Below are 12,243 nucleotides of genomic sequence, written 5' to 3'. Positions count from 1 at the left end.
TTGCTGCTGACCTGTTAAGCAGCCCGCTGTCTCCCAGCACCTGCTCCACCCTCCAGTCAAGTTCAGCTGCTGCCCCCGGAGGTGTTTTATAAAAGCACATACGTGGGACACCTGGGTGGCACAGCTGGTTAAGCATCCGATTTCCGCGGCTCCGGTCACGATCTCGCGGTTCGTGAGTTCAAGCCCCGCATCGGGCTCTGTGCTGACAGTTCGGAGCCTGGAGCCTGCTTCGGATTCTGTGTCTCTCTCTCTCTCTCTGCCCCTCCTCTGCTCGTGCTGTCTCTCAATAATAAATAAACGTTAAAAAATTTAATAAAACACACACACACACACACAAGTCACATCACTGCCGTGCTCAGGTTTCCTGCCCTGCGCTCCGCCGTTCCTGGTGCCTGCCCCTGCCTCCCCTTCTTGTGTGTCTGTGTTCGCGGCTCCCTGCACCTGTCCCGGCCGCCCTGCTTGGTGCCTCGGCTGCCGGACATTCGCAGGCCGCGCCCCCCTCCCCGGGCTGCGCTTCCTCTCCTCCCGGCCACCTGCTACTTTTCGTCAGCTCTCAGCCCCGATGTCACTTCCCTAGGGGAGCCTTTCCGACAGCCCCAGAGAGGACTTCTCATGTCCTCCCTGGATATCTATACGGGCTGTTAAGGAGAAACGAGTTTCCTTGTGTTTCTTTGTCACTGACTTGTGAGCTCCGTGAGGGTGGGGACTGAAAACTTAACAGTTGCCGTGTTTCAAAGATGCCGTGGTGGGGGCGCCTGGGTGGCGCAGTCGGTTAAGTGTCCGACTTCAGCCAGGTCACGGTCTCGCGGTCCGGGAGTTCGAGCCCCGCGTCGGGCTCTGGGCTGATGGCTCAGAGCCTGGAGCCTGTTTCTGATTCTGTGTCTCCCTCTCTCTCTGCCCCTCCCCCGTACATGCTCTGTCTCTCTCTGTCCCCAAAATAAATAAACGTTGAAAAAAAAAATTTTTTTTTAAAAAAGATGCCGTGGTGAAGACGACTTCCGTTTCCAGTACATGTTTGTTCCCCATGTGAGGAGCTTTCGACTTGACTCGGGCACATAAGCTTCGCGTTTTAGAAAGTGTTCTTTCTTGTAAAGAAATAAGGCGTTTCTGTGAAAGGCCGTCGGTGGAAATCCATTTGCCAAGTTACTGCCTCCCGATCACAGAGTGGTGACAGGTGGGGGCGTGCGGGGTGACAGCAGAGGACCTGCTTACGTAATCCGGCAACGTCTCTTAGATCTTTCTTCTGTGGCTGGGATTGCAGCGGCACTGACGTCAGGGGGAAAGAAGCCTCGCCTATCTCCGATGAGAAACGGGGCGGCAGTTTGGAGGAGGAAACCGATTTGGGGACCTCTGAGTTAAACTGTTGTCACTTTTTAATCTGCTTAATTTGCTGCTGCTTTCCCGCTCTGAGCTGTTTCCTGTGAATCTGAATTTACGGAACCCCCGTGATTCACCGTTATACATTGGTCACCTGTCACTCGCAGCAAGCTATTGCCACTTGTTTTATAGGTCACCTGTTCCGTGAGGACCTCCTCGGGAACACACACGTCTGCATTTATACCCTGTGTTTGGCTCTCACCTGCCACACGGACCTCTCGAGCTTTGGAGTGTATGTGTGCCCCACCCCCCTTGAGTTGCACATGTCCTTCGTGTCATAGTCCCTGAGAGCACGGGGGCAGAGCCGGCTTGGAGTCCCGTTCCTTCCACGTAGTCGCCGTGAGACCTCAGGCCAGTTATTTCGAGCGTCAGTTTCATCCGTAACTGGGACAGACTAGCAGCCTCCAGCTAATAGGATTATATGTGGATTAAGTGACAGGAGTATAGCATTTGCTTCCTCCCCTGCCGGGCAGGACAGTGCCCACAGGTACGGCTGAGGTGACGGCCCGAGGAGGGCCCACGAGGCAGCCGAGGGGGACTTTCGGGGTCGCAGTCACCAGTGGTTAAGCACGTGTGCTGGCGGACTTGATGTGAGCGCTGCCCGTGCTGGCCGGTCGGCAGCATTGGGGACCGGGGGTCGGACTGTCCCCATTCCCTCCGAGCCACCCTGCAAGGAGATAGCGTTATCCCCGCGTGACAAGTGGAGAAATGCGGGTGCCTGCCCGAGGTCACACCCAAGGTGGTGACAGTTCTAACCTGGATTTGGTCTAGCTCTGTCCCGTTCTGGCTTCCACACCCCGTCCCGCTGGGACCTGCAGTCCCCGGGGGAGGAGCCCGGGGGCCCCGTAAAGGGGTCTCCTGTTCGCGCCCCATCTGCAGACAATGCGCCACAGCCCGCTGTAGGAGGACCCGCCGTACTGCCGGACCCAGGGGCGTGCGCGCACCGTGGACAAGCGCCTAAGCCGTGGCCGAGGGGGACGGGTCAGCGCGAGCAGCGTCCTGCCCGAATGGCCCACTGCGGGGGGACTCCCGGTCTCTGCCCACCCGACTGGGCTGGCCGCCATGCTGTGACTCCACATGACTTGCTGAACACGTTCATTTGTCTCCTTTCCCTCGTAAAGTCCTACTGAAATGACAGCAGTCAGTGAAAATGAACACAAAAGGTAGTCATGCTCAAGAAAACCAAAAACTTAGTTCTGGGAAAAGACCAAAAAAGGGGGTAAACCTTTGTCAGATGTGTTCAAGAATGTCATGAGTGACAATGCAAAGCTTTAGAAATAAGGGGTGGGGGGGGGATCTCTAAATTGTGAATGCGAAGATTTAGGAAATAGCATTTAAAAGAAACCTGAGTAGACCAAATTATATCAATAAATTTAAAAAAACTCGTTTCAGTCATCATAAAAGAAATTTAAAAGTAGTTATAGTTGAATCATACACTTTAAATAGGTGAACTCTATCTATAGATGTGAATTATAGCTCAATAAAGCTGTTTCTTAAAAAAAGGAATTAAAAGTCCTCAGCCTTGGGGTGCCTGGGTGGCTGTCCATTAAGCATCTGACTCTTGATCGCGGCTCAGGACGTGATCGCATGGTTTGTGAGCCCACGTGGGCTCCGTGCTGACAGCATCGAGCCTGCTTCGGATTCTCTCCCTCCCTCTTTGCGTCTCCCCCGCTCGTGTGTGCCCTCTCTCTCTTTCTCAAAATAAATAAAGTCGAGGCACCTGGGTGGCTCAGTCACTTAAGCATCTGACTCTTCGGTTTCGGCTCAGATCATGATCTCACAGTTAGTGGGTTTGAGCCCCGCTTCGGGCTGTGTGCTGACAGTGCAGAGCCTGTTTGGGATTCTCTCTCCAATTCCTCCCTCCCTCCCTCTCCCTCTCCCTCTCCCTACCCCTCCCCCACTCACGCTGTCTCTCTCTCTCTCAAAATAAATAAATAAGCTTAAAAAAAAAAGTCCTAAGCCTTCCTTCCCCTGCCCCTGCAAAAGAGGGCCAGTGCTCCGCCTGTCAGTGGGTGCACTCTGTAAAACCTTCAAGGAACAAATACTGTGTAAGTTACTCACGTGGTTTTAGGGCATAGAAAAAGGTGGCAGCTTCCACGCACATTCCGTGAAGCTAGCTTCATCCTGACACCCAGACCAGCTGATGGCACGGAAGAAACCCGATGATTAGCCTGGCCTTGAAAATACGGGCAGAACCCCTGCGTAAGCATCAGCAAAAGGAGCCACGCGCTGCACGGTGACCACGCTGGGTGCTGTCCTGGAAATGCAAGAAAACCGCAGCTTCTTAAGAAATGGCTAAGGAATTAATGTCAGCAGGTTAAAGGAGAAAACCCTCTGGTCATCTCAGTAGACACTGAAATAGCAATTGATAAATATGTGCCTTTAACAAAATCCTTAGTAAGCTAGAGAGAGAGAAGGAAATGCCTTTAAATTGCTGGGAACATACTTGACAGAAGCTGCCGGGCAGCAGTGAAGTGCTTCCTGGCGTAGGGCGTCAGGGCGGTCTCCACCCTGCCCACCCGTCGGTGCTTGGGACTGGACCTCTGTGAACTAACCTCGGTCCTCCCCGTCGCTTCAGGTTAATAATCTGTGTCCTGAGAACGAGGGAACGTAGGGGAGGGTGGATGCTTCAGTCATGTGGTTCCCAAGATTAAACATGAAGCCATTTTGAAATGGGGGGGAAATCCCATACAGTTTCAAGGTCACGGCGTTGTTTGTGACATTTGTGACATCTCTTGGGCATTTATTGCAGCCCGTTTTGCACTCGCTGGGGAGCCGGCGTGCCTTTAACCTACCCACACTTCTTCCTGCCAAGTCTTTGACCGCCCTTGCCTAGCAGAGCTGATGCAGTTCCCTCCGCAGAGGTACTCACCTCTGGCTCGCTCGATCCCAAATGCAGAAAGCATGGAGAGAACAAATCGAATGCACTTCATTTATTTTACCGCCTCGTAACAAAAACAGGACCCTACTTCTTGGAAAAGAACTTTACCGATAGAGTGGGTAAACCTCATACCTGTAAAATTATATTTAAGCTTTGGCTTTGTTAATATTTGCGTTTCTAAGCACTTTAGGGAAACTTACATGAGTGTGGTCTTTCCCGTATACTTCAACTTGCTCGTTCCCATTTCTTGCTCAACTATTTTCAATGGTCTTCTAAAAAAATAAAAGATACCGTATGTATTAGGTAAACTTGTGTTTCAAAATGTAGAATAAAGGATAAAAAAAATTTTTTTTTTAACTAACATATTGGGGCACCTGGGTGGCTGTGGGTTAAGCATCAGACTTCAGCACAGGCCACGATCTCACGGTTTATGAGTTTGAGCCCCACATCGGGCTTTGGGCTGAGAGCTCAGAGCCTGGAACCTGTTTTGGATTCTGTGTCTCTCCCTCTCTGCTCCTCCCCCACTCGCAATCCTTCTCTCTCTCAAAAATAAATAAACATTAAAAAAAATTTTTTTAGGGGCATCTGGGTGGCTCAGTCAGTTATGTGTCCAACTTGGGCTCAGGTCATGCTCTCAACAGCCTGTGAGTTTGAGCCCCGCATCGTGCTCTGTGCTGACACCTCAGAGTCTGGAGGCCTGCTTTGGATTCTCTGTCTCCCTCTCTCTCTGCCCCCCCCCCTTTCTCTCTCTCTCTCTCTCTGTCTCAAAAATAAACATTAATTTTTTTTTTAATTTTTTACATTAAAAAGATGAAAAATACAAAAAAAAAAAAAAACCCTCTAACATTGGGGCACCTAGGTGGCTCAGTTGGTTGAGTATCTGACTTCGGCTCAGGTCTTGATCTCATGGTTCGTGAGTTCGAGTCCCACATCAGGCTTTGTGCTGACAGCGCAGAGCTTGATTCAGATTCTCTGTCTCCCTCTCTCTCTGTCTCTCCCTCCCTCTATCTCTCTCTCTTTCAAAAATAAACATTTAACAAATTAAAAGGAAAACTAACATTGATCTTTAGTGGAATTAGAATGCAAGGTCTGTATATTAAGTTAAAATCGTGGGGATTGGAGGGGCACCTGGGTGGCTCAGTGGGTTGGGCGTCTGACTTTGGCTCAGGTCATGATCTCACGGTTCATGAGTTCGAGCCCCGTGTTGGGCTCTGTGCTGACAGCTCAGAGCCTGGAACCTGCTTCGGGTTCCGTGTTTCCCTCTTTCTGTCTCTCCCCTGCCCATGCTCTGTCTCTCTCTATATATCTCTTAAAATTCAATAAACATTAAAAAAAAATGAAAAATATATTTTAAAAAAATTCGTGGGGATTGGAGATAAGGAGTCGGGCTTTTTGTTTAGAGGGTTTTTCAGTGAAGTTCGGGGTGACACGTGATGTTTGTTTCAAAATGCCTTCATCCGTGCACACTTAGCTCTTTGAGATGTGGTTTGGATCTATGACCGTGACCCGTGATGTCACCCAAGGTGCGGTGTTCGGTCGTGGCGAATGAAGGAGGCGGGATGTGGCCTGGAGTCAGGTGTGCGTGTTGCCGGCCGTGGCCTAGCAGAGCCTCTTCCCCGGGGTTGCCCGACGGCAGCTTGAAAAGCCTGCCCCCAAGGACAGGCCACCATCCCTGTGAGGGGCCCCCCCTTCCATCGGTCCTGTAGGCCCCCAGCCCCTACGGCTCTGTTAAGACAACCCTGGGACTGGCTCGCGGTTTTCGTCTGCCGAGGAGGACGCCAGGGGCTGATTTAGTTAGGACAGCACACGGAAGGGAGCACTCGCCCTCCGTACAGGCTTTAATTGCGTCCCCTGACCTGCTGTCTGCAGAGTCCGAATGGTCTCCCGACACGTCTGGCCCCGAGCGGGCAGAAGGCGTCCTGCCTCAACACGGTTAGGGAGTCGCTGCGTCGCCGAAGCCGGCCGCTGCTCCCTTCTCTCCCATCCCCACCACTGAGCCGTCTGCGAGCCACTCCCAGCCAGACTTCCAGCACCTTCCACCTGCCCCTTCGTCTCGCTCTCCTTCTGTGGGAGTCTCGCCTTTCTTAGACTAATTATCAGTGACAGTCTGTCCTTTTCGTCTTTGTACCGTTAAGGCTAGAAATGCCAGAGCATCACAGCATCTTAGAATTCAGTTTTTACAGTCTTTCTAAATTAAAATTCCACGTAAATCGGTGTTATAAAAAGTAATTTATGACTCTAGAAGTTATCTCTGAAATGTGAATTTGTCAAGTTGTTTTGCTGTATTTTCAGGGTTTTAAAATCCGTGTATAATAACGTGGACATTTTAACGTCTTCTGCAGTTTTGCTCAATTCAGTTACTTTTTGTTTTGTCCAGTGGAATTAGAAAATAGTTTCAATATAAAATATGCTTGCAACCACTTTTCAAGCTTTAGATTAATGCTGTTACACTTTATTTTTTTTTCAACGTTTATTTATTTTTTGGGGGACAGAGAGAGACAGAGCATGAACGGAGGAGGGGCAGAGAGAGAGGGAGACACAGAATCAGAAACAGGCTCCAGGCTCTGAGCCATCAGCCCAGAGCCTGACGCGGGGCGCGAACTCCCGGACCGCGAGATCATGACCTGGCTGAAGTCGGACGCTTAACCGACTACGCCACCCAGGCGCCCCAATGCTGTTACACTTTAAAAAAAATGACATGGGGCGCTTCCACAAATGCATCATTTCGTGACAAAAACATCCCTTTTCAAGTCTTCAGTCTTACAAAGGTGTATAAGTAAAGTTTCTTTACTGATCATTAAATCTAGATTCACCAGCATTCTTTTAAACTGGAGTGCTTTGGGGGGCGCCTGGGTGGCTCAGTCAGTTAAGCGTCCGACTTTAGCTCAGGTCATGATCTCATGGTTCATGGGGTCCAGTTACGGATCCGGCCCTGTGCTGACAGCTCAGAGCCTGGAGCCTGCTTCGGATTCTGTGTCTCCCTCTCTCTCTGACCCTCCCCTGCTCTGTCTCTCTGTGTCTGTCTCTGTCTCAAAGGATAGATAGGCAATACAGTAATCCTGGACTCATACTTTGTCCTCCGCATTTTACTCATGAGTCTTTCTGCCATTCGGCAGGTGCGAGCCTGTCCTGACACCTCCTGGGAACTTGCTGGAGGCCTGTCCGGTGTCTCACAAAGCTACCGTCTAAAAGGAAAGCAGACCTGTAACTTTAGTACAAGGCGTACCACGACTCCAGAAGCTAATTGCTCACAGAGCACTAATGGGAATGTTAAAAGGAGCAATTACTTCCGACCTGAAGGCTTCACGGAAGGTGTTCCGGGTCCTTGAACTGAACTTTGAAGCCACGTTAGTTTTCTGAGGCCCCCGTCACAAACATAGCAGCTTAGAACGATAGAACTTCATTCAAGGTGATTGTCCTCGACTCTCCTAGCTTCTAGGGGTCGCCCCCAGTCCTTGGCGGCCCTTGGCCCGTGGCTGCATGACTCAGCCCCTGCCTCGTCCTCCCGTGGCCGCCTCCGCCTGTGTCTCGTCTTCTGTGGTTTGTAGGTCATTGGTCTTTGGATTTAGGGCCCAACCTAATCTAGGCCGGTCTCATCTCCCGTTCCTTGCTGTAATTTCACTCGCAGAGACCCTGACTCCAAATACAAAGTCTCGTTCTGATGTTCCAGCTGGGCACAGATTTTGGGGAGCCACTATTCAGCTGCCAGAAGGCAGGTGGGATTTCAGTGGGCCAGAAACGGGACGGCAGAGCGCGCTTCCAGAACACAGGACAGCATGCGCAGAGCGGAGGCGGGAACCCAAGGAGCGCATTCCCCGGGCTGAACTTCCCACACTTCACAGAATCCTTTGGAAGGGAAGTGTCAGTCCGGCCTGAGAGTGGACGATTCCCAGAGGGTGTGGTCGGAGAGGAGGCCGGGAGGGGGGAATGGGGTCAGGTGGCGGAGACCCTGTGCTGTGCGACGACGTGTAGTGTGTCGTGAGGTAGTGAGGGCTTGTCAGGGGGGACGGAGTCGGACCTGCCCTAGGAAATGCTGGCTTTCACGCTTTCCCACCCCGCGTGTGTGTGGTCGCGTTTACACTTAGTTGCTGTGTTCTTCGAATTCTTTCCTTAATCTTCAGAAATCGAACCCCTCACCCCAGTTTCTGCTTCCCAGTAGTCCCCTTCAGCAGCCGCTCGGCCAGCGGTAGGTCAGCGCGTCCTCGGAGGAGGGGTCCTTCCAAACCCAGTAGCCCAAGCGCCAGTGTGATGCTCCGTAATTCTGGTCCTGTGCCGGGACGACCTGGAACAGCAGGGCCAGGAATGAGGAATGGGACACCGATGCCGTCGTAACCCCGGGCTCCCTGCTGAGTAGTGGGAGTCCGAACTCCTCGCGTTCTCGAGAACTTGAATCACGCGTTCCAGACAACCTGTTCTCGTTGAATGGTCTTGGGTTTGGGGTTTTTTTCTTTTTACTTTAATTCCACATCCCTCTTACTTTCTGTTTCGTCCCATTTCTTTCTTCACTTGCGATTGGAGACTTCATCAGAGCGTAAATAATACGAGTGGTGCTGCCGATAATCTGAAAGTTTACACTCCGTGGAGGGAAACCACGACGTTTTATAATATTTCGCTTGATTTTCCTAACTTAAGTTACGAACGCTTTTGTTATTCATGCCGTTTTATCGCAACAGTAATAATCTGTCCTTATTACAGGATCAAATTTTGTCATAATGTGCTTTACGTATTTAACATCTTGCTTTCTTTGGCCAAGCTTCTCACATTTAAAAAAAACGTTTGGGCCCCTGGGTGACTCAGCCGGTTACGTGTCCGACTCTTGACTTCAGCTCAGGTCATGATCTCGCGGTTTGTGGGTTCGAGCCCCGTGTCGGGCTCTGTGCTGACCGCGTAGGGCCTGCTTGGGATTCTCTCTCTCCCCCTCTCTCTGCCCCTTCCCCGCTCACTCATCCGTGCACTCACGCTTTCAAATAAATAAACTGAATTAAAAAATACATAAAAATTTTTAAAATGTTGTAGGTCCTCCTCAAAACCCTCAGCCGAGAGGCCTGACGAGCCAGGGCTGAATGTCCTGTGACGTCCTGGGGGGAAGAAAAACTAGGGCCTGCTGAATAACTCGTGGACTTCTGGTAACAGTCTGTTCGTCGTTGCCTTACCGGCTCGTGAACCGTCACAGAAGCGCCATACTGATGAAAGACACTGGTGACGGAAGAAATGCATCTCTCCTGTCGTGGAGGCTGGTGTGTGTTGGGGCAGGGACCGGGGGAGCCGCCGTCGCATCACCACCGCCGGCCGAGGCAGCACGCACGGAGAAAGAGCTCAGCCAGCCCAGCTCTCCACAAACTCCCCGCTGACGTGGAGGCCGTGTGCGTGAGCACGGAAGTCCTGGGGGCACCCGCGGGGCGTCGGAGCCGGGGCGGGAGGCCGTCTGGACGCGGAGCCTGCTCCCCAGCCACGCACAGATCCGCCGGCGGGGAGGGTGGGCGCCCCGCGGCCTTCCTCACCCCTCCCCGCGCGGTGTAGGTTTGTAAGTCAGAGTATAAAATGAACCTTAGGAATCCATGCTGATACAGACAGGTAGATAGTCCCGTGCGGAAGAGTCCTGAGTAATTCAGGTAGATGCCCTCCCCTCGAGGAGGTGGCCCGTAACGCCTGACCCTTTGAATGTGGGCCGCGCGTGCAGACTTCCTCGCGAGACTTCTGCCGCGCGGAAGGAGGAGAAAGTCACCGCCGGAGAGAAACCGACTGACGCTACCGAGCCACGTGGGAAGTCGTGTCGACGGCAGGTGCCGTTGATGCGGTGGGGCGAGACGGCGCCTTACCTTGCGGTCGGTCTTCTGCCCAAAACACATAGCCCCGAGACCGAGGTCATGAGAGAAGCCTCGTGCAAATCCGAACTGACCCGCTCCGGGAGAACCCCCGCTGAGACCGCACGCGGTAGTGACTCGCTGAATGAGCGAAGGCAGTGGATGAGTAAGATCCCGGTCGTTCGAAGGAGGGAGCGCCCCAGAAGGAGAAGAGTATTCGGGCTGCACGGATCGCCGAGAACGAGCTGTAAAGGGACAGCTGATGAGAAACCCAGGTGGACGTCAGTATGCCTTCAGAAGGGCACGTGGTTAGACTTCCTTGCCTTTGTGGCCCTGGGGGGATTGTGCGCCCGCGTGACCTCACGCGGTCCAGGGTTTCTCCTGCCACGCGGCGTCTGTCCAGGTGCCCTCCTTCTCCACCAGCGTGTGAGCATGGGGGGCAGAGACTGCACCTGTGCTGTTCATCTTTATGTCTCAGCAGGGACACGGGGTGTGGACCGTAGCACGTCCCGGGCGTCGGTCGGACGTGCGTGCGTGCGTGCGTGCATAGTTGAAACTGCGGAGTTCTCTTGAGACGCGTCGGAGTCTCTCTCGGACGTGGATTTGGATCCCTCTGTGGTTACTTCTAAGTGCTGACTCTAGGCCAGTTCCTCAGCCCCTCCTCACCTCCCGTCGGCTCGTGGGCAGAGCGAAGAAATTAAGGCGTTTGCCCTCAGAGTCATTCTATAAATTGAAGGAGGTAATTGATTGTAACACTTAGCGTACAATATAAAAATCCTTAGCCCGTAGTGAACACTCAAACGTTCACCTGTTTGGTGGATAATTTGGCATCTGAGGCTGGGCTGAAGCGGGACAAGGAAAAGTAGAGAAAGACGTTGAAGTTAAAACAGAACACACAAGCCAGAAAGTGAGATTAAATCCGGCAGGGAACTTGGCAGGGAGCCGCTTGCCGACGTGGGGACGCGAGGCGGGAAAACAGAGAAGCCGGACCACGGAGGCTCGCGAACGCCAGACCAAGACGCCGGACCATCCCACGCGCAGGAGGGGAGATACTGGAGGAGGGAGCTGGCCGGGAGGTGACGGGAATGGTAGAATTACGAAGTATGGTACCTGGGAGAGGGGTCAGGAGTGAACACGGAGATTCGGGGGTGTTCACGTGGTTTGTCACGAACAGGCGGCAAATACTGAGCGTTTACGATAGTAGGAAATACCAGAATACCAAGGGCTCCTTCCACAGTCGAGGAACTTGCTCAGTGTCACGCTGTTGAACACTTCTTTTGCTCATTCCTAAATACAATAAAGTAATTTTTCCCCCCAGGTAGTTTTAATCTTCCCCAAATGTACAGATCAGTGTGGGCTGAGCGAAGTTGTCAGAGAAGTCTCTTGGAGGTCTCTACTTAGAGCTGAACCGTGAGGACAGGTTAGGAGCAAGGCCACTGCAGGCGGGGGCGGTGGGCGATCCATCACCCCGGCTGGGATCACAGCTTTGGAATCTAGAGGCATCCGGGTCTAAATTCCGGTTCCGCAACTTCCCCGTCGTGTCCTCGAGCTGAGCTCTAGTGCGGGAGGATTTCACGGGGCCAAGAAGAGATGGGCAGAGTGTCGAAGACGGAGGAGAGGGTGGTTGAAGCTCCTGTAGAAGGAGAGAGCGTCGCATTTAGGAAGGACTAAGAGAAGGCCTCGCAGCTGCGGGGACACTGGGGCGCAGGCACTTGGCAGACGAGGCCGGGGATCCGGAGGGGATGCGTCTTTCAGGCCGGGTCTTGAAGGATTTTGTCTTCCCTGAAAGCCGTTGAAGTGTTTTCAGCAGAGGGGTGACGTGACCGAATCCATTCTGGGCGCGGTGTGGGCAGCCGTTGAAGAGAACGAGATCAAAAGCAGAGAGACCAGTCAGGAAGTTAGGGCGTTTGTCGGAGCCAGGCCAGCAGCCGTGGAGGTAGAGAGACGTGGACGGATTAGGAGACATTTGTGGTAAACTCTGCAGTGAGTCGTGACAAATGGGTGAGGGTGGAGGAGGCGGCGGGACAAGGAGGAAGCCCAGATTTCTGCATCATCGGTTGGATGGTGGTGGCGGGCAGTTCACGTACAAATACGCCGTACCCCCCACGGTACGAATGTGCCGTAACCCCCCAGGAATCACTGCCGTCCCTTTCACCAACTGTCAATTAACATTTACGAAGA

At 52.7% G+C, this 12,243-nt stretch overlaps 1 protein-coding gene across 1 annotated transcript in view; it reads left to right on the top strand.

Annotated features, from left to right (window-relative positions):
* PRKAG2 (protein kinase AMP-activated non-catalytic subunit gamma 2) overlaps positions 1-12,243 on the top strand; it is a 260,976-nt gene that overhangs the window by 208,178 nt on the left and 40,555 nt on the right.

This window comes from Prionailurus bengalensis, chromosome A2 (genome assembly GCF_016509475.1).
Source record: "Prionailurus bengalensis isolate Pbe53 chromosome A2, Fcat_Pben_1.1_paternal_pri, whole genome shotgun sequence".
In the NCBI taxonomy this organism is placed as follows: domain Eukaryota; kingdom Metazoa; phylum Chordata; class Mammalia; order Carnivora; family Felidae; genus Prionailurus; species Prionailurus bengalensis.
This window is presented reverse-complemented; position numbering and strand designations above follow the sequence as displayed.